The sequence below is a fragment of the Pezoporus occidentalis genome, unplaced genomic scaffold (assembly GCF_034315485.1).
Source record: "Pezoporus occidentalis ecotype Australia unplaced genomic scaffold, CSIRO_AGI_Poc_V1 ctg123, whole genome shotgun sequence".
Lineage (NCBI taxonomy): Eukaryota > Metazoa > Chordata > Aves > Psittaciformes > Psittacidae > Pezoporus > Pezoporus occidentalis.
In genome coordinates, this window is record NW_026913027.1 from 2,031,958 (window position 1) to 2,053,175 (window position 21,218).

A 21,218-nucleotide genomic window follows, 5' to 3' on the forward strand; every position below is an offset into this window, starting at 1 on the left:
CTACAGCAGGCTGGGAACTAGTAGACATCCCATTTGCTAGCTGTGAAATTGCAGCTATCGTTTGTTACTGTTCAAATTCTCTGGCAGTTTTTCCAATCCACCAAAGTACTGGACAAAAGAGTAGATTGCTGAGATGTATAGCAGCATTCCTTAACACAGACTGACAATGTCAGTGAGATTCATACAGTTAGAACGAGCAAGCGGCAAACGTTTTGGGGAGTTAGCAGCTTCTCTCTCCCATCTTCTCACTTCTATGCCCCGCATGCTTGTGGGTGAAGAGCAGCAAAAGTACTGGGGCTCGAGGCACAGATTTGTTTCTGGGCTCTCTGAGAAGCAACTTAACCACAGGAGAGCACCAAAACCACACCCTGATCAAGGACAACATATAAACATAGTCTGGTCTGGAGAACAGTGTCTGGTGGATGGCCACTGACCAAAGATAAGTGCTATAGCTAACGACAAAAGCTAACAAAAAAGTGAAGGAAACCAGAAGCAAACTGAGAATCACCTTACCACCACAATTTCTTATTCTCCAACAAAACATGGAACATCAGCCTTATAATAAATCACTACAAAGATTGCCAATATTGGAGAGGACATTTTAAAGCAGGAACTAAACGTTGTGTCAGCATACACTTTTGCTTGACAGAGAAACTGGCAATTTTCCCCTGCAAAGGTCTCCTGGGATTTCTCCAGCCAAAACAGATGAGGCTTTAAAGAGCAAACGGTGCCTCCACAAAGTAGGAGATGGTATCTCTTATATCTGGAAATAAAAAATAAGGGTGTAAACAGTGCTGTTCAGGGTATATACAGATAGGATCACTGTCCTTTTCCATGACAGGAGCACACGTAGGCCTTTCAAAGATTCCCACTTCATACTTGCATTAAGGAGGAAAGAAAATTTTACTTGTGCAGCAGTTTGGATAATCCCCTTCTCTTTTTGGGTAAATTGGGGCACAGCACTTAGGTGGCCTTTCAAACCGTTCCAAAAGATGTTGGAAGGTTTAGGAAAATGTCAAGTTTTTTATCCAGTGACTGCTCAAAGGGTTTTCACAAAAGTCTTGAGCTGCAGCGTGTGTGCACGCACACTGTGCACAGAGCTGTTGACTGACCTTCAAGATAGAAATGCCTTTTTTTTTATCACTAAAATAAAAAAAGCCAAAAATAATTTTCTGGCTTAAGAATCATTAATCTTAATAAAAAATTATCATAGCTATTGGAGTCTCTCTCTTACAAGTACTCAAAGGAGATGCCTATTTTGCTATCACTAAATGAAAAAGAAATATATTCGATACAAAATAAGTAAATAATGTTATGTAAGAACTTCATTTAATTTCCAAAGGGCATTTTTAAATTAAAACTTAGCATATAATGTTGAAGCCACCCATGAATGCTGAGCTTTATTAATTTCAGACACTAATGCTCAATGGTTTGAAAATTTTTAATGAGAATGGCCATCTATGTATATTGAAGACCTTGAAACACAGAAGTAAAAGCTGGTGTCTTGTTTAACATTTGAAAATGTCACTCTGCCTTTGTAAATCAAAAACTTCTAATAGAAACTTAATTTCTTTCATTTGGCTACTATGTACTACTGCACCTCCATAAGGTACCTGCTCTAAATCAGGTACTGAGAATTGACATCCTTTGTGGAACAAAAGATTTGTTAGGCCTTTTAGAGACAGAGAAAAATATGCCTTAAATTTCAGACCGAAGATGAAGGCCTTAGCTGCCATCAAATGCATCTTCCCTCATGACCAACAGAACCAACAACACTGACTGAAAATCCAGTTCTCATTACCAATTTTCAGGCAACTGAAATTCCCTTCCTAAATTACCAAATAATGCAGGATTCCTATATTCCTGCACAGAAGAAATGTGTCATTAAAGAGATCAAAGAAGAGGTTAAGTGATAACAAAGAGCCTTTAAATTTTAGGGCATGTCAGATTTGAGTTGATTTCTCATGGTTCATTCCACACTTGTGTTGGCAACAACTGTGAAGGATATGAGCTGAATTCTCATACAAGCATTAGGTTCTCCTACCGCTAGCAGTGAAGGTTGCTTGTGAGATTTAATGTATCATTACTAGTCTCTGAAGGAAATGGTACTGACCACTGAAAACTGACCAATACAAAAGACAGTATAGGTTCTTAAACCGATTTCTAAAAATAGGACTTTGGTTTTGGTTTCCTGCCTCAATTCTTAAAAGAATATTGATAGTGTAGAAGTTGCAAATTGAAAGCCCAGAGAGGTCCACATATGAATGTACTCTTATTTTCATTTCTATATAATTTTAAAACCTTAGAGAGTCATAAAACCAAAAGTGACAATTTCTAAAAGCACTCATAGAAGTTATAATAAAAACATACATTTCAACAGTTTAAGTGTCAGCCTGTCTTGTTACCTATAATCTCAGTGATTGAGTTTCTATATTGTGAAGGCAAAAATAGCAATGATATAAGGAAAATCAACTGCAGGTCATTAGTCATGGTACATTAGATGAAAGAGATTCTTTGGTAATTTTATGGCCATTTTAAAAATGGTGCTTTCTCAAAAGAGAAAGTCTTAAGAGATTCATATTTCACTTATTTTTCAGAGGCTGGGTAAGCCACATCTAGAAAAACAGTGATTTCAAGCAGGCCATGCAGAAAGAAGGAAGTGATTGGGAGCTGCAGATGCAGTGCAGATATTCAGCATCTTGTTTATTTGTAGTACCTGACCTACATCTGAGTACCCAAACACTTAGAGGAAGGGAGAGTTCAAAAACCTGATTCGCATTTGAAAGATGTGACACGGAGCTCTGTGGAGAACAGTAAACAAACAAGACTGAGAAAAGCAGCAGATTTCTCTCCCTCCTCCTCCCAAGCAATGTTACATCCTATAGGAAGCCTATGCAACTCACAGACAATTTTACCCCATTGAAAGCAGGGTCTATAGCTAAATTACTGTTGTGAGTAAACTGATGAATCCTACATTCTTAAATAAACAAAAGAGAATCTTTGTGTAGTAAACCCAAAATGCAATTAACCAGACTCTTTGTGATTTTCCTCAAATAAATAATTGTGGAATAAAGGGGGCAAGGTGAGACTGTGAAAATGAGAGAGGGCATTTCTCTGATATGACCATCAATTAAATATCATTGGACACATAAACAGCTATAAAGAAAATATGTTGATTACAGACAAGTATGTCTGCTTGTGTGACAGTCTTCATAGGTAACTTTTAGATTCATATAAAGTGATGCATGGGGTAGAGCAGGGGATGGGACAACAGTGAGCTCAAACCTAATTTTCCATACAAAATTACCATCACTTAGGAACAAGTCTTTAGTATTAGACAAGATCATTTTATGAAAACATCAGCTCAGTTTGGAAAACTATCTTAAAAAAGGAAGACAGAAGCAAAAAGCAAAACAGAACCATGATGCAGTTTTATGAATCTACAGTGTGACCAGATCTTGAGTGCTCCAAACACTTCCAACACTTTAAATTTAATGGAGCAGAGAAGGAAAGAGATGATTATCAAAAATGTTATAACTTTCATACTGAATCATCCTGCAAAACAAAAATATGGCATAGATTTATAAAATCATTAATATCATAAACAGGGATAGGGAATGGCTCCTGAGCATTGCTTCCAGTAGAAAAATTAGCTAGACTGCCTTTTGTTGACTTCAAAATACAACTACAAAAAATACAATAATATATCGCATCCAATTTCAGTACTGCAACTAAATGAAGCAGTTAAATTAAAAGACTGAATATACTGAGCTGAAGACCAATGTACATGCTCATGGAGAACAATCTGGCTTTCTTAGTTTTCAACTGGTCTGTGATACATGATAAAACAAAATAATTTTCACTACGTTTTAAATTATGAATGATACAGTGAATTATTAATGTTAAAGGTACACTAGCATTTACTCTTAGCTTCAACCACTCTGTTTAACAATTCTTTGGTAACACAGACAGCTTTACCGAAGGTAAGAAATAGCAAGCCCTTTCTACACTTCAAATTCAAATTTCTACACTACAATTCCAAGCAGTGCCTACAGACATCCAACCTGGGAGCCTCTTCAGTCTCCAGAGAGGATTGTACATGATGACCAGCACTAGAACTAACAGAGGTTTCATCCAGAGTCAGTGATTTAACACCACTGTCAAGGATCTTTACAAGCTACATTGAATCACACTGAAGGCAAAGGGAACATACAAATTAAGGGTTTAAGTCTTGAAAATATCTGGCATCTGAGCTAAAACTACTCATGTTTGAGTTAAGTGTTCTATTTCTCCTCAAGCAACAAGGTGGGCATCAGTGATGTGTTTACAGTTCTCCACCTTGTCTCACAGGTTTAAAGCTTTCAGCAATGGCTCCCAAGAAAACATCACCATCTACCCACATCCTGCTCTGCTGCACGGAGTAGCTACCTTTTCTGTGTAAAACCAGTTTGTGTCATGCTTTGGGCTACTGAGGATATTTTCTCTTGATGGAGAAATTCCAACCTGGGAAACTGTAAACTGCAAGAGTCTTGGGTGGGAGGCAACCATCTCAAGATGAAGCATTTAATTTTTCCTGGCATATAAGCTATTTCTGATTCTAAACAGTTATTCAAAAGTAGAGAGCTAAGAAATCATGGACCATGAAGAATCCAGCCTCTTTTCACCAAAATTAATCAAAGCTGTGTCACTAAAGTTACTGTGAGCAGAATAAAATAAAATCTAGATATTTTCTATTCCTCTATTATGCAAATCAACTGTGACATACAGAGCTCTATTGCCTATTTCAACAACAGCAGGAACCCAGGTAAGTTAATGCATTTTTCTTTTACAATTTACACTTCAAATTATATGATCACCCACAGCATGCTGCATTGCAAAATACTGCAGGCTGACAAAACACAAGATGAGGATTTCATTGCTTGCAACAAGCATTTCAGGACTGGCAGAAAAATGACTGGCAATATTTTCAGATAACAAATACCCTCATTATGGTAAATAGTCATTGGGTTTTATTTTTGGGCAAAGCCTTTAAATGTCTCAGTAAAACATTTTTTACGTATGCCATTATGAACTGCAGACAATCGCCTACTTCTGAAAAGTTTACAGACACATTTAAGCTTTTGTAATCAAACACAGAAATTAACTGACCTTGTGGCTTTTAAGATCTTGATTAAATGAGACCGCTCTTTGCTAGTAGTCACTTAGACTACATGATAACCTGCTTCAGAATGACTGTCTATGAAGCTCTACCAGCATTGCTCAGACTCTGCAGAGAGCAGAGTCCACTCTTCCTTCAGTCTTCCCTCCATTCCAACCTAAAAGGACAGTACCACTGCAAAAAGGGCCTCACATTTCCCAGTACTGACTTCATTTATGGTATGTCAGAGGGGAAACAATAGCAGGAGGTTAGAAAGGACTTAAGCAGCACTTGCACACCCTTAAGCACTTACACACCCTTTTAAAGCCCAATTTGTAGGAAAACCAGCTGTCTTTCCTCAAAGAGGCATAGCTATGAGCACAACCTTTTTCAGTTATCCTTGGAAAGTACTCAAGATGTTCAAAAGTAATGCTGAATCTCTTCTCAACTGCTAATGAAATATCCTTAGATTTAAACAAGCTAAGAGCTTACTGAAATGCACACACAACACATTTCCTTTGTAGGAGAGAGAAGTGCTGAGAATTCTTGACCAGATACAACAGGATAATATGAATTTTATCAGCAAGTGCTAAGCCAGCATACCTGTTTCCTCTGAAGTTGTTGAGAAATGCATCAGAACAAGCTAAAAGCTTAGACTAAGGTGATCTCAACCCATAAATAGATACCTAAATTGCTAACACCACTCATGAGGAAAAATTGGAACTGAAGGCATTCATTTTCATTCTGAAATGCATGTGCAGCCTCTTCCCATCACACATGCCCCTTCTGTTTCCCAAACTCATTACAGCACAAGCACACATAGCACCACATCTCTGAACAAGAGGATAAGGGATTTCCTGTGAAGAATATTATAAGAGAAAAAAAAAAAAAAAATCACAGTAGATCATACATTTCTTATTTGCAATACTTCAAGGATTTTTGGTCAAAGAAACCTAAATCAAAACTAACAGTTGGAGATTCAATTAGATCTAACATAAAATAATTCCAGCGCTAGCAGACACTGGCAATCCCCTGTCCTATATGTAATATATCCCTTTTGATCTAGGTGCACAGAAGACTCTGGAAGTGTGCAGCAGTTCCCAGATACAGAGAAAACTTAGTTTGAGCTATGAAATTAATTGGAGGGGATTAGGAAAGAGAAAGGGTAGCTTTTTCCTGAAAATTCCCCATACTTGGTCACTGTTGCTGATCAAGAGAGTTGTTTCATTCAGATTTTGAGCATTTTATGTATAGGGCTTTTTAGTTTACTGGAGCTATCAAGGAAGCTTCAGTTGCATCAGAGAATGTCATCCTGTTGCATGAAAGACTAAAAACCTGTTGCCTTGAATCCACTTTTCCAAGAATAATAAATAATAAAACAATAAAATAAGTCACATCACAAGTGATACCTGAAAGCTTTGTGGTACAGTCCCTCTTCATCTGAAACCTGAAGTAATAATTTAGGAATCCCTTCCTGTCTCATGATCTGACTTTAGCAAAATAAAGCATCCACAGATCTAGTTCAATTCAAGCCAACACAGAACAAGTAGAGTCTAACTCTGAATTTGGCCTTGAATGTTTCTGAATAGAGCAAAGCCCTGATATTTTGAAATGTTTGTTTATTGAATCTTGCCTGCTTCTATGTGATTTCACAAAAAAAAGCTGAAGGGACCATTGTATAGGTTTCACCTGCCACCAGCCCACCCTAAAGGATGAATTATTTTTAAAAGCATAGTCAGCCAAACTATTTATACTTGTTGACTAGCATTTTCTTTTTGAAAAACAGCTCTTTGGGGTTTTAGTTTAGTCTTGCACCCTAACATGGTGAAAACTTACTGCAATCATCACATCACTACAAGAAGACACTCCCAATTATGACGAGAATTTCCCAAATGACAGAGACCAGGTTCTGCAAAGCTACTGTTCTTTCAATATTTAAGGACAATTTTTAATTACTCTTTGGTCAATTATAAATACTCCTACTATTGCACACAGTTATTAACTCAACTATTGCTATTCAAGGTTTGCAGTGTGTATATCACTTATGGAAACAATGAATGGTCTGTAGGTAACAGTGAGTGGTCATAAAGGATTTATGGAAAGACTTTTTCCCTGTAAAGACAGTCAAGCAGTGGAACAGTGCCCAGGGAAGCTCTATGGCTGTACCACCTCTATCCTTGGCATCCTTGGCATCTTGCAAGGCCCAGCTGGGTAAAGCCCTGGTTAACCCACTGTTCTTATGGCTGACCCTGCTTTTAGCAGGAGGTCGGACTAGAGAAAACAACTATCCCACAATTCACTGAAATCCCTTCAAGCTCTCCCTCCCCATTTCTCAGAGGTATGGAAAAAAGCAACTTGTTTTTATTAAGAATAAAAGCTTGACAAAAATAATCTTGCCCAAAATTTCCCCTTCCTGTTTTGCATCAGACAAAACATTTCCCCAAAGTCCTTCATTTTCAGATTATTTTCCGGTGTTTAAAGGTTCGATATCTAAACACAGCCATATTGTATGTTATATTACATATCTGACAAGCATTGAAGTCAGCTGGCTTTACACATTCCACAGATAAACTGGCTGACTATATATTATTCTTGAAGATAAAATGCACATATAGGCATGATATTGGCAGTTACCAAAAAAAAAAAAAAGTATAAAAGAATCAACTTATGATGCCAAATGCTAATTTTTCCACGGGTTTTCCTTCTATTTTCCACTGTTTTTAAGTTTTTGTAGATATTGGATCTCATAAACACAACAACGTGACTGAACATGAACATAATGCTTTGCTCTGTTCTGCTTATGTGACACCACCAAACATAAAAGCCTGTGCCAGGATGCAGAGACAAAGGAGGAATGTGATGAATGTGTCGTTTTCCTCTTAAGCCTCGTAACTTGATTGGAGATTTTATTTCTAAAATAAGTTTCTGAAAGTCTCAGGAAATCTCACTCAGCCACTCTGGTTGGTAAAGAAAAGGTCAATGACTGAAGATGGAAAACAAAGCCCTAGACTACTACAGATTCGTTTTCTTAATGATGTAACAGACACTGACCACAGAGTGACTTTTGCATCTGTGCTATTCACATTTGGAATCTATTTATATTTCTTCCACAAAGCAAGTCTTGGTTCTTTTAACCTCATTACTGCTATCCCCTGCTTCCTCACTAGACAGCAATTCGGGAAAAAAGTCAAACAGAAGAAGCGATTCGTACGCACTGTGAGTAGAGGCAAGTGCTTAAGACTTCTTTTGTTTTAGAAGTGTTCTTCCTGACAATGACACCTGCAGAACTAAATTTAGGTATTTATCTGTTTCTGGATATGTCAGAGTATCTGAGAAAGACTTACTCCACAGACTGCATAGCTCAGGCTGTTTAAAGTCAGAAAGGAAAGAGCTCATTTATATACCAGAACCCATTATAACAGTACACAGTACATTTTTACACAGAATCCATCTGTTTAATGACTTCAAATGACTGTGGACATTTTCCTTTTTCTCCAATGGGGATAAAAGAGAACAGGATTTTTCAAACAGCCTATTTTATTAAAGATTGTTGAAACACTTATGTCTAGATCATCAGTAATGCCTTCCAAATACCACCCGTACACAGTTCTATTTTTAATGTTAGACTGTTGTTGAAAGCTGCTAAGAAAAACATTTCTTCATAAAGCTATACCCTGTCTGTGCATTTCCCTCTTTTGGGGATGGTATGCCAAAAGTTAGTAAAATTTTTGGAATTATTTTTAAATTTTTTATAGAACCTAAGCCCTATGTTTTAGTTGTCTTCCAAAACTAACATTCAAGGAACAGATCCTGTAAAATTTATCTCATAAGTAATTCAGTGGAATGCAGATAAATCCTTTCAATTCTGTAAGACAGAATCAATAAATACATATCACTCCAGTAATTAAAGGTTATCCATTCAAACACTACACATTTTATTTTAGATTACAACTTTAACAGAATGTAAGCCCTTTCCCCTTGGAAGTCTATTTTCAGGAACGCAGCAAATTCCTTTCCAGAAAATCTGAGTAGATGTATGACATATTTACACATTTAACAAAAATTTTACTACCTCTTAAAAGCAATATTATTGATATCATCTGCTGCTGAATACTTATATCTGGTAATGCATCATTTCCAAACTAGAACATGCACTGTGCTGCATTACAAGTCATCTAAGGTATTGTGCCTTTGTTTTTACAGATTATGCATACATCTTTTGTCTTTAGAGTGAAACCCAATGGAATTATCTTTCTAAAACCAAAAAGGATGCTACAGCCTGGCACAGCCATAAAACTCTGCAGCCACTCTCTTTAGAAGTTCTTTTGTCTGTAGCATGGGCCCTGATCAACATACAGAGCCGCTGCTTGGAGAGCTGTGCCTGTTGAAACAGCCAGCTGTGTGTCTCATATAGGGGAAAGGATTTTTACTTTCCTTTTATTATCAGTCAGATTCACTAAACACATTTTTGATTGCCCCTTTATCTACTCTGGTTTTAGGCTGATTCCTGAAATTTTACTATTGTTTTAGTCATTAAACTTATAAAATACTGTAATTTGGAAACTGTACTTAGCTATACCCAGAACAGCACTAAAAAGCTGCTTCAGTAACTCTGCCCCCCCCCCCCATTTTCACAGATGTTAGAGCTAATGCTATAAAACATCAGCTCTGCAGCAACTTTCGTAAAAGAACATCACCAAAAAACACCCCAAACCCAAGCCCAAGAGCTGCAGTTTTGTGTCAGAAGAAAATTCCTGATAACTGTCAACATCAAAGGAAATTTGTACTATTTTTTTTTTTTTTTGCTGACTGTTCACCTCTATATCATTACAAACCTGAGGTCACAGTGTATTTACCCTGTACCCTGTAGTGATTACACATTTGCTTCATGTATTATCACCCAGTGCCTATTTGTTTCAGCTCTATTCTGAGGCCGAGAGAAAAACTTGGATTGGAGCTGACATGGCACTGCAGCCAAATGGTTACGAGAAGTAATTGGGCAGCAAGCCTGAATGGCCTTTTCATTGCTTTTATTTAAAATTATATTGGTGAGGGATTATTTCCCTCCTCTTTTAACCCGTACACAATTTTAGGTAGCACATGTCAGCACGTAGTAACTGTGTTTCCAAGGGAACCAAAAGGGATCATTCCCACGGGACCTGAAGCAAGGTGAGTGTGCTGAGGCTGTAGTTGCTAACACAACAGACAAGGGCTGTTGTTATTGCCGTGCTATTGCAGCTCCAAAGAGACACGAGGAAATTAAAAGACTACAACAAAAACAAAAGAGTACCATTACCAAAACCCTCCACCTCTGAGACGGCCTTAGGCTCCCGCAAGGCCAGAGCCTGGTGCCAGGGGTGGTTCTGTATAACAAAAGACTTTTCCATATAAGAGGAATACAATTTGGAAGTTTAAGATAATACCTTGAAAAATAAGAGGTTTACTCGCCTGGCTTTTTTCCCTTCTCCCATCTATACACTGAAGATACCTTTATATTTGGGTCATCATTGCCAGTGGCTTTAGCACATTATCTAACTAAAGAGTATATTTTATCTAAATTTTACAAATACATGTGTGATCCTCACTGTAGAGGTGAGAAGCACCCAGTCATTAATCAGAAAAACGTGCTGCCCTGATTTACGAAAAAGTCGATAGTAAGAGGAGATCACTTCGAGCTGGATTTCTCTCAACTCAAACTCAAAAATTTGCAGATATCTAGTAAAGGTCTTTACTCATGCTCAAAGAATCCATTTCTTCCATGCTTCCCAACTCTTTTCTGTTTGAAAGGTTAAGTTTCCCCATCAGTTTTATGTTCAAATTTAGTTTTCTAATAGTGGATTGCATCAGGTAAATCCCAAATCTTATAAAATACACAGAATAAGGATTTAATGAAATTCCAGCTGGTAGGAGATACTGCCGCACACATAAAGGAATTTTACTTGTAGGAAGTAAAACACATTTTATCATTAACCTACTAAAGAAAATTAATGGAAATCTGTGGAAGTAAGCTTTTCAAAACTGCATTAATGAGAATAGAAATAAAGCAAAAATAGAATCTGGATGACACTTTTGGTAGGTGGATCCCTAATTACACAAATGTCTGTGACACTGCTGGGGAAAAAAAAATTAAGTCTCTTTTCCCCACAAAGAAGATGCATCTTTTCACAAAACAGTTTCTCAAGCAGTTTAGTTTCACACGCATACACAAATGAAGCAACCCCCATATAAGCAAAGCATAAGTAAAAGCTTAACTTTAAGCAGGTGGATATCCATTTTAAACTCCATGTTTGATTGGTTTTCTTTAATAGAGCTCTAATTCACCCAAATCAATAGATTTGCTGCAGACATACTGAAGGCTGAGAGAAGAGATTAACCAAAATATATAGTTTATTTCTAAAGACCAAGCATATATTTTGCATGTGCATAGGTCAAATGACACAATAGAAATCCTGAGCAAATGCCCTCCATTGGCAACAGATGGAAAAGGGAAAGGCTGGAGCTTTCTTGGGCCTCCTCGCATAATTCTTACTAGCCTGTCATCAAGTTCTTCTGTCTGATCTGCCCATCCAATTTCAAAGCAAGCCTACAAGAGCCTTGGTCACTCTTAATATGGAATTTAAACCCCTTTTTATCAATTCTAGTGCATTTTATCAATTCTACAGCACACGGATGCAGCCTTTGAGAACAGCATGAGAAATTGTAAGTATATCCCAAATTGAGTCTTGACTATGGATCCTAAAAGGAAACCATTCCTGAATCTTTGCTTCATAATCCTACCACTCTTACCTTCTCTATTGTACTCCAGTCCTCCAAACTTTGTCATGCTTGTGAAAGCACTATAAGGAGCAACATTTAAGGATGATACTGCACTGGAACACGCAGAAATGTCTGGAGGTTCAGTATTATCTGCATGCTACGTTCACAGACTTTTTAGAGCTACCCTGTACTTAATACCAATACACCCTGTAAGTGGTGCTCATGGAACATGGTCTGAATAAGATTCATTACAAGAATGTTAAAAGATATAAATATGCAAGCACTACAAGCTGCAATACCTAGCTTTTGTAGTTAAACTCATTTTTCTTCAGATCTCCACTCAAATTTCACTTTTATCATCAGGCATTCAGGACTTAAGAATTACTGATGAGAAGATCAGAGAACGTAAATCTTTAACAGTGACATTCTTCACTAGTTTGGTAGAATCAGCTCATGCAAATTACTGGTCTCTGGAACTAAGTGTTTTTTACCACTGTCAGCTCTTGCCTAGCTTGGCCTTTTGTTACAAAAATGGAGCTCTCAACACCAGATAAATTATAATAAATAAGATAGCATAGGTAATTTTTTTAATTTTCTGTTAAAACTGAAATAACATTTATTCCTTGACCACCCTTCAAAAGGGGATTTCTATGTTATTATACCTTATATAGTTAAAAGTTTCTGACAAAACCACTACTCAATTTTAATATGATTGAGAGTTCTTGACAAATGATTTTTAAAAGCTTTTTTTTTCTTTTGTCCAAATGTATTAGCTGTAACAGAATCTCTTTGGAAAAGTGTTTCCAGGTAAAGGATGCAATTTTCACTATTCAAGCTAACCTGGTATTGCAGGCAGTTTGGAGAGACAGATGTTCAAATCTCTTCTGTTTCTGATTTAAAGCAGAGCTAAAAATGCATTAGCCATTTTCCTGGCAAGCCCTTAATCACCAATTCACAGGCATTGTCCAGAAGAACATGTTCTTCTGTAAGTGGTTGTTTTATTTTGTTCTTAAAGTCTCATATTCATCCTGACAGAGAGAAGTTTAAAATTCTTAAAAATTTTTCAAGACAATTTTTTCTCACCCTCACCCACTTCTATCAGATCCCTGTGATTATTATTATTATTATTATTTTTGAAGTATATTTTTATTTTAGAAGCATAGTTTGCTGATGCATGGTACAATGCTAATTCTTTGTGTAGTGTACCCACCACAACTGCATGGAAGTCATTTGGCATCCTTTTCACTTTTATTTCCCTTTTATGTCAAGCAGTTGTGCTTATGAAGAAAATGGTAGTGCCCCATCATTCAGCGACCTGTAGGCTTTGAATTAGGATAAGCAGTTCAAACCAGAATGTTGTTAAATTGTCAGAAATTTACCCAAAGGTCTTCTCAGAGAGCAGAGCATGGGTTCAGGAGGTAGCATAACTGATAAGCCTTTACAGCATGGGAAGTTAACTGCATTCAAAAAGAATATAAACTGTCAAATCTGACAGTTGCTATGTAGAAATGTAGAAGAAATATACATTCCGTAAGTTAGCTTGACCGGGATGCTGTGATAACAACATCTACATGCTTATTTTAACAGCCCAGATAGAATATTTCTACTACAGGTCTGACAAGGCTCACTGATGTTACAAATACGTACAAGAACAACTGCCTCAGGCCAGTGCTCCCAGCTAACCTATTAAGGATGCAAAGTTCAATTCTTTTGATCAGAGTTACAATAAATTGGATTTTATTTACACATGCCATGAGAGGAGTTTTATCTTTTACCAAAAAGTAAAACCTCATAGCCCATATCACTGCAGAGAAAAATACAAACATGCTCAAGAAACAAAGCAATCTTTTGATTTTCAAGGTCTGATTTATAACATGCAAGATTAGTCACATCTCAACTGTATCATAGGCCTGAGCTGTTTAAGGCTGAATGGGTTGCTGATGCAGCTTTAAAAAACCTCCTCAAAAACTGCCTTCTTCTAAGAGTTCACTTAACACGGCTGACCTTCTTTTGGCCAGCCAGATGAATATAGATGTTAACATTACATGGTGTCCTTAGGATGCGTGAGTATAAGCTATCTTCTTTCATCACCACCAAGAATGAAAACACAGCCCATGTAACTGCAGCATCTGCAATTTATGTTCTCAATAAAAACTGTGTAATGCCCATGTAACTGGTAAGTTTAATGTAGCACTCCACAGTAGCCTGAAACCAACCCATCACTGGGAGCCCTGGGATACAAACCATTAGTTGAACCAGATTTTCATACCCACTATTTACTCACTTGAGTAAAGCATATCCTGAGGAAATTTTAAATACAGCCTATTTTATCCAGGAGTGGTACCTCAAGCAGAGAGATAGGAAGGAAGGAAGGAGACTGGGAGGAAAATTAAACGTTGCTTAAAATTCCTCAAGCTTTTGAATTTATTTTTCCTTCCAAAGTTGCAATAGCAAAAGGTTTTTGAGCTCCGCAGTGAAATGCAGGAGTCAACGATCAGTATCAAAGGGTCACCAGGAACATCTAACTAGTCTAACTAAATACTACTGCTCAACACTCAAATGCTGTTTTGATCTGTTCTTGTGATGAGGCTAAACTCTGTAAGCACAGTACCTGGTACTTACTATTTCTTCTGATCAATTACACATTTGGAGAACTGCAAAGAGAGGATTACTGTAAGTTCAGAATAATGAAAGGATAAGGAAGCTTTATCCCTAAACCCACCACCTGCAACTCACAAGCATGATTTGCAGTACTTTTGATGTTTTATCTGCTAGAAAACCTGTCTTTAACTGAACTGTGGGTATTTACACTATCTTGAAATACTTGGAGGTATGAGAAATGTCTTTGCTCCTCACAGAGTTTTTCCAGCCGAGTTTCTTATTTTCTTGGAGGATAAAAATCTAATTTTCCTTTTTATTCCCATTTTCTTCTACACGTAGTTGTGTTATGTGTGCGCTTCCCCACTCACCACCCCCAGTCACAAGAAAACGTCACAATCCAAATGAGATTTTTACTCTTGGATTTTGAGTAATATTTCTGTAAGGACAAAGACACTCTGCACCCTAACAAGGCAATAGCTATAATATTGGATTTTTTTTATTATTATGTTATATCACCTAAAAAAGGAAGAAATTATAACTGCTCCCTTGATGAAGCTGGTGATTACTTTCTGAACATTTCGTGTTTCATGTAGATTACAAATTAAAATCTCCTTGCCCAGACAAAGAGAGAGACAATGCCTTAGCTTGCCATGAATTAGCAAAATATTACAAATAGTACCCAAAATGCGATAAAATGTACCATACTGCTTAAAATTCAGAAATGCTTAAAATCCACATTCTGAAATGAGTTGTGCAAGCAAAAATATTACCAGAAAGTTCATGGAGAGCACACATAGTAAGGATGCAAGTGTGGTCAGAGAGAACCCCAGTTAGATTCAACTACATATTATCAAAAGGGAACTGCGGATGCTTTCTGGGGGTGAAACGGTACTGTTCTCTAGAAGACTGCAGAACACCAGCTTAATTTGAAAGCTTTCCTGGAACACACTATTTTTTTTTTCTCCACAGAGAGAACTGAACACTCCCTTCAAACAGAGTTTTGACGATTTAAACTCTGGAAGCAAAAAATTAAGCTCTCAACTCAGGTGGACTTACAAACACTAGTATGTTCAAAGCAGCACAGGATGTTGGTCTCCATTTTCAAACAAGCATTTTCTTTTGGCAGAAAACAGTGATTTGGTGGAACCCAATTGCTTTTCAAGACTTCCCCCTACCCTGCAAAAAACACACATATTCAGTGATAGTACTGGGGAGGTTTTTCCAGTTCAGGTAAGGATTTCTACCCCAAAAAAAAAAATCAAAATGAAGGAGGCTCAAATATTCTACAGCCCAAACAGTCAAAAGGTTAGGGTGGACGTGAGGGATGAGAAAGACCCAGCCATAAATCCCTGCTCTACCAGCTCAGAAGCATTCATTTGCCTTCCAGTGAAGAGAGGAGTTCTATTTTAATTCTGTAACAAAAATAGTTCTCCTGGCATATTGACAGGAAAAGTAAGGTGAAGGGTGGTGATTCAGAGGCTCTGACCTCAAGTCCTCTCTCTGTCCCTGGACAGGTAAGCAGCCTGGAGCAAGCCAGGGATGGGATGTGCCCCTTTTCCCACGTGGGACTGGTATAGCTGAGCTGTCTTCCATAGGCAATTGAACATAAAGGTTCATACAAATACTGACTGTGTTCAGCACTATCGAAGTAGTAAACATGATCTGTAGTCCCTTCAAGTTGATTAAAAACTGTGGAATATTTCTGATCAACTGAGCGCTCGCACAGACTCACTATACAGCAAAACTGACACGAATCCAAACTGTCCTTAAATGATCCAGGACAACACCTGGACAACACAGCCCAAGAATCTGTCCAAGCTGCTTTTTGCCTGTATTCCCACAGAAAGTAGTATCACTTGTGGAGAAGGTCATAATGTATAATTTTGTGCAATCACAGCTTATAGAAGTTAATTGCAAGAGTTACTTCTATCCCTGGCGCAATACATGCCTTTTAATAAACAACATTTTAATTGAGTGCAATTGTCCACCACAAACTCATTCCATGCGCCCAGAGGCAGTTATATTAATTCTTGAAATGCAGACGGAAATGCAACTATCACATAAATTAAGCTTTAGGACAAAAATGCTCTGACAGACTAACACTGCTACAAAATAGCAGTAAACATGCACATAATCTATTTGGAAGCTCATGGTAAGTGCAGATGAGCTGCTCACATTTAGAATTTCTGCAGTGCTTGCTGCTACAGCATTTAAGTTCTCACACGTTAAATAAAAACACCATATGCATCAAGGATGGGTTAGAGGCCATTTCATGAACATTAAAGTGTTTCCTGCTTTTTTTTCTCCTCCACTCTAAATGGCAAACATTTCATCTATTCTTATTAGACCAGAGTAGCACTAGGAATACAGGTTCTTTGAGAACCAATACAAAAACCACATTCAGACACCACCCACTGTTCCTAAATCAGAATTGCTTCATGCTTGAGATGTAACTATTGATCAAGTATTATTTACATACTACAGAATTTCCACCTTAGCATTTCTCTGCCTGTTTTCATTCAAAACTGTTATCTCTATTGATAAGTAGAATGGCATCAAGCCAACTTGAATGTCTCCACTCCAGGCAGCATCACATTCCTTCATCTCCAACACAACCACCTCAGCAAGCACACGCAAAACTTCAGCTCTGTGGAGGAGGCAGTATGAAGAATATACATCGTATGTACCCTCCTTATACGTTATGCAGCACAAATAGTGTACAGGTCTGTTGAAAAAAGATTACATGACATTTTTGTTTTTATTTTTTTTTTCTTAAGTGAGGAGAGCTTCATTTTACTGATGTTTGAAGTTTTGAAGAAACTTCACATAAACAACATAACTGTTCAATATTACAGTTACAAAAGACAGGGGCGAAAAGGGCTGTGTGTTCTTCTGATTTCAAATAAAATGACTTTAAACACTATTTACAACTTTCCAACAGAAAATGAGTGAGGCATCACACATAACAATAAAAAAAAATGTGACATATTAAGACCTTATCTTCATCATAACTAACGAAAGGCGGCTCAAGGACATACACTTAGGAACCAGAAATGGTCCACAAATATTTTTGAGTGCTCCAGAAGAGCAAAATGGGAAAAGAAACCAAACCAAAACCAAACCAACACCCTGTCTCATGTCACAGGGCTCTGAGTTTGTTATGATGATGCTGTTGTGACTGGCACCATTTTAATACCTCAGACTAAGTCACGTATGTCTAGAAATAGAACAGTTTAAAGAAAATCAAAACTAAAACAAAACCAAAATCAAACCACATTGGTTTTCAATTTAATACATCAAAAACTAACAATGGTCTGCAAGAACATCCATGTCAAGAGGAATTCAAAGTACCCCAAACCACTGAAGAATCTTCTAATGAAGGCCTCTGGAATGCAACATATTGCAATACCATAGCTAAGCTAAGAAATTTTATGCAGTAAGGTGATGTGCTTTGAAGAAAAAACAGGAAATCTGCATGATAATACCTGATCTGGAGGGTTACAAGTAGAACACTTCATATTCCCCCAGCTTCCCTTCAAACTATTAACACATTCAGTGAAATACAGTTTTATACTATGCTGCTTTGACCCTTGCAGTATTTTGAGCAAATGGGCATTCCATCCCTTTTCCAGAGGCTAGTGAGAATGTAAAACAGGAAGGAACAGGAATTGCAGCCAAATTACAGAATATTGAAAAGGTCAAACAAGTGCACCAAGCCAGCATAATTTACAAAATGAAAGTTATGAAGAGCTCTTTGATGAGGAGGGGGGAGTAACAGAAATGAAGCATGCAATCTGTATTGACCCACTTGTCCAGGGAAGAGAGAGGAAACCCCCAAAACAGGGACAGGAAAATGCAAACTCATTTCAGTGTTGCAAGCTTCAAAATGTCAAGCAACAAAATCTGCCAGCTAATGGTTCTTTCTCCCTCTGAATTGAAATTCAGAGTTTTCCTCAGTCCAACTTAACAGTGACTTGAAGTCAATTTTCTGCTGCATTGACCTTCTGTTTTTTTTGGAAATCTACTTTGTTTTAAAAGTGTTTGTACAGCAGATCAATAAAAATGTGGGGCAAGGGGATATTATGATCATGAAGGATTTCCTCAGACCTTACGTTACTTCTTGAGTAAGAATTTGAGATGCTGCTTTGCAGTTTAGCAGCCTCTCTGGGCCTTCTTTTTACCTATGAAACAAGGCTGCTGGAGATCAGTAACTCCTCAAAGTAATGCAAATGACTTTTCATTTCCACACTGAGCCTTCTGCATTTGTTGCATGTTTAATAAGAGCTATTCTACCCATTCGCAAAGGGCTCCAGTGTATAATTTATGAAGAACTATGAACAATAGTGGCAAGAAATTTATATTTATATCTTGGGACCAATGAAATTGCTGCTGCTTCTTTTTTTTAATATATACAATTTTAAAGAAAACCAAATGGAAGAAGAATAATGAAAAGAGTCTTAAACTCTGAGGAAATTGTTAATGCTGAATCAGCAGCAATCTCAAACTGTAAAGCATGAACAACTACAGCAAAAATCTTCCACTACTCCAAACCTGTTAGGTTTTTGGAGTTCAATGACACTTTGGATCACACACCATAGTACTCAACACAAGGAACAAAAAGCCCTGTTCTTCAGAACTAAAGTTCCTTCAATACACAACTCTGATTGCTTAGGGCAATGCTTTGGGAATGGGGATAACTTGTTCTTGCTCTTTCTGCCCAGGATGGTCCCACCGTAAATACATTAAATACTCTGTAAGAAGCACAGCAGCCAGCATCGATTATCAACATCCTGCCAAAAAAGATTAACCAGCGTTACCTTAACGAAGAGGAAGAAATATATTTGGATTTCCTCTTCCAAGTTTTTTATTAACATTTTCTTGTTTATCACATCACAGAGCTCATTATGATGGAATTTTTGAGCTGTCTGTCTTAAGGAACCATAGGGAAACTATCTGTTCATCACATGTGTAAGGCATGTAAGGAAACGGTAGGATAATTGTGCCAGTGAAACTGCTTCCAAATAAATTCACTTGAAAGGAAAACTGGACCACAATCAAGTAAATGTATGGGGAAGAATGAAGCTTCACAAATTAATGCAAATCTATAAAAATAATGGTACACAAATATGTTGCATAGACATTTGTGTAATGCTTTAAATTAATGAAAATAAAGAGATATAAGCTATGAAAGGAGGCAATGGGGGGAGAAAGAAAGCAAGGAGAGTAAGGGAAAAAAGCTTGTATTTCCTTTAAAAGAGGACTTTTATAGAAAGGCTCTGGAAAGGACAGACCAACCCAAAAGGTCTGGGCAGACACGACATGGAAACATGGCAAGAGTTGATTTTAATGGCTAAACCAGTGTCAAAGAAGGAAAAAAGGAAAAAAAGGGAAGAGACGCATGCCTGGTGTAATGCAGACTGGGCTACAATTACACCCTGCCATTCAACAGTTTTGGGGAAGACAGCAGCAGTGGGCCCTACCACAGCACACATTAGCAGTGCAAGGTGCTGGGTTATGCACAATTCTACTAGTGCGTCACAAAGCCCTATAGAGGGTGGTGGGTTTTAAGAAATGATCAGGCAATGCTGGAACTCAACTTGCTAAATCTTTGTGAAAGAGAGATGCCAACCTCAAGGCTGCACATAGTCAGTTTTTTGTTCCTAGAAGCAGGATAGCTACCTAACAAAACAGGTACTGTTTAAACCTGAGCATCCCAAGCAAGCAAAGGGATTCTGTCAGCTGCAGGGCAAAGGTGCGAAAAAGGCTATCTAGTCTCCAAAGCAAAACATTGTCGGCTTCTATGCCTTACCTTGCTTGCTCACTGAGCAAGTGTCACTGTCCTGTATGAGCATGAGAGACTTAATTCACAGAAAATTACAAACACCGAGTATGTCCAAGCAACTGAACATGAGCCCAAGTTATTCCCGGTACAGTCAGTGCTGTTCTGCTGTTACTTGCAACATGAGCAGTTTTTTAGTAAATGTTGTCTAAGATCAGGATCAATCCATGCCACAGGTAATGAAAACTTCAGTGAAAATAGGGATTGCAAGTTATCACTGGCTGCAGGCCTAACTGCTGCTGTTTGTCAATCCTCAAAATATTTCTCATTCAGATCCCAGTGGTCATAATGAAAAGACTCATCCATCTTTATTACTTCAAAGAGAATATATTATCATCTAAAATGTCACTTAATTTTCAACACCAACTACATATTTCCTGGTGAAAAAATTACTTGGAAACCATATCCACAGCACACAGAAAAGATTATTAATATCCAATCAAATACAACAGTTTTATCCTAACAAATATTTTGTTATCACCACTCACTTTGATATATTGTGATCTAAAAAGCTCCTGTTCTTTCCAGCCTAAAGAAAAAAAGAGACTATAAAATTAGTGTGTTCCCACAGCAAAATTCTATTTTTGACTTTTTTTCAAAACAGATGAAAATATCATTATGAAATGTCACAAATCATGCCTCCTAATAGAAATCTTGGTTTGTTGTGGGCTCTGAGATGGCCCATGTGGAATGGCCCAGAATTATGGTTCCCATTTATCTCTACTGTGTTGTTCAGCTCAGCTGCAAAGGAAAATTCTCTTGCAATTATAGCTCCTGGGCCAGACCCTCAGGAGGAAAAGCCAGCACAGCTCCATTAACCAGCTCTTTCCCACAGCATTTCCCTGGGAACTCTTAGGGACACCGCATTAGGAATGAGCTCCCACA

At 37.6% G+C, this 21,218-nt stretch overlaps 1 long non-coding RNA gene across 3 annotated transcripts in view; it reads right to left on the minus strand.

Annotated features, from left to right (window-relative positions):
- The window catches only part of LOC134157957 (uncharacterized), a 128,328-nt gene that overhangs the window by 33,183 nt on the left and 73,927 nt on the right, over nucleotides 1-21,218 (minus strand). The window contains exon 3 of one of the 3 annotated variants that reach the window (XR_009962551.1): nucleotides 17,235-17,711. The exons of the other annotated variants lie outside the window; for them this stretch is intronic. This is a non-coding gene — a long non-coding RNA (uncharacterized LOC134157957). Of the gene's footprint in view, nucleotides 1-17,234; nucleotides 17,712-21,218 lie in introns of those variants that run through there. 3 annotated transcript variants of the gene reach the window in all.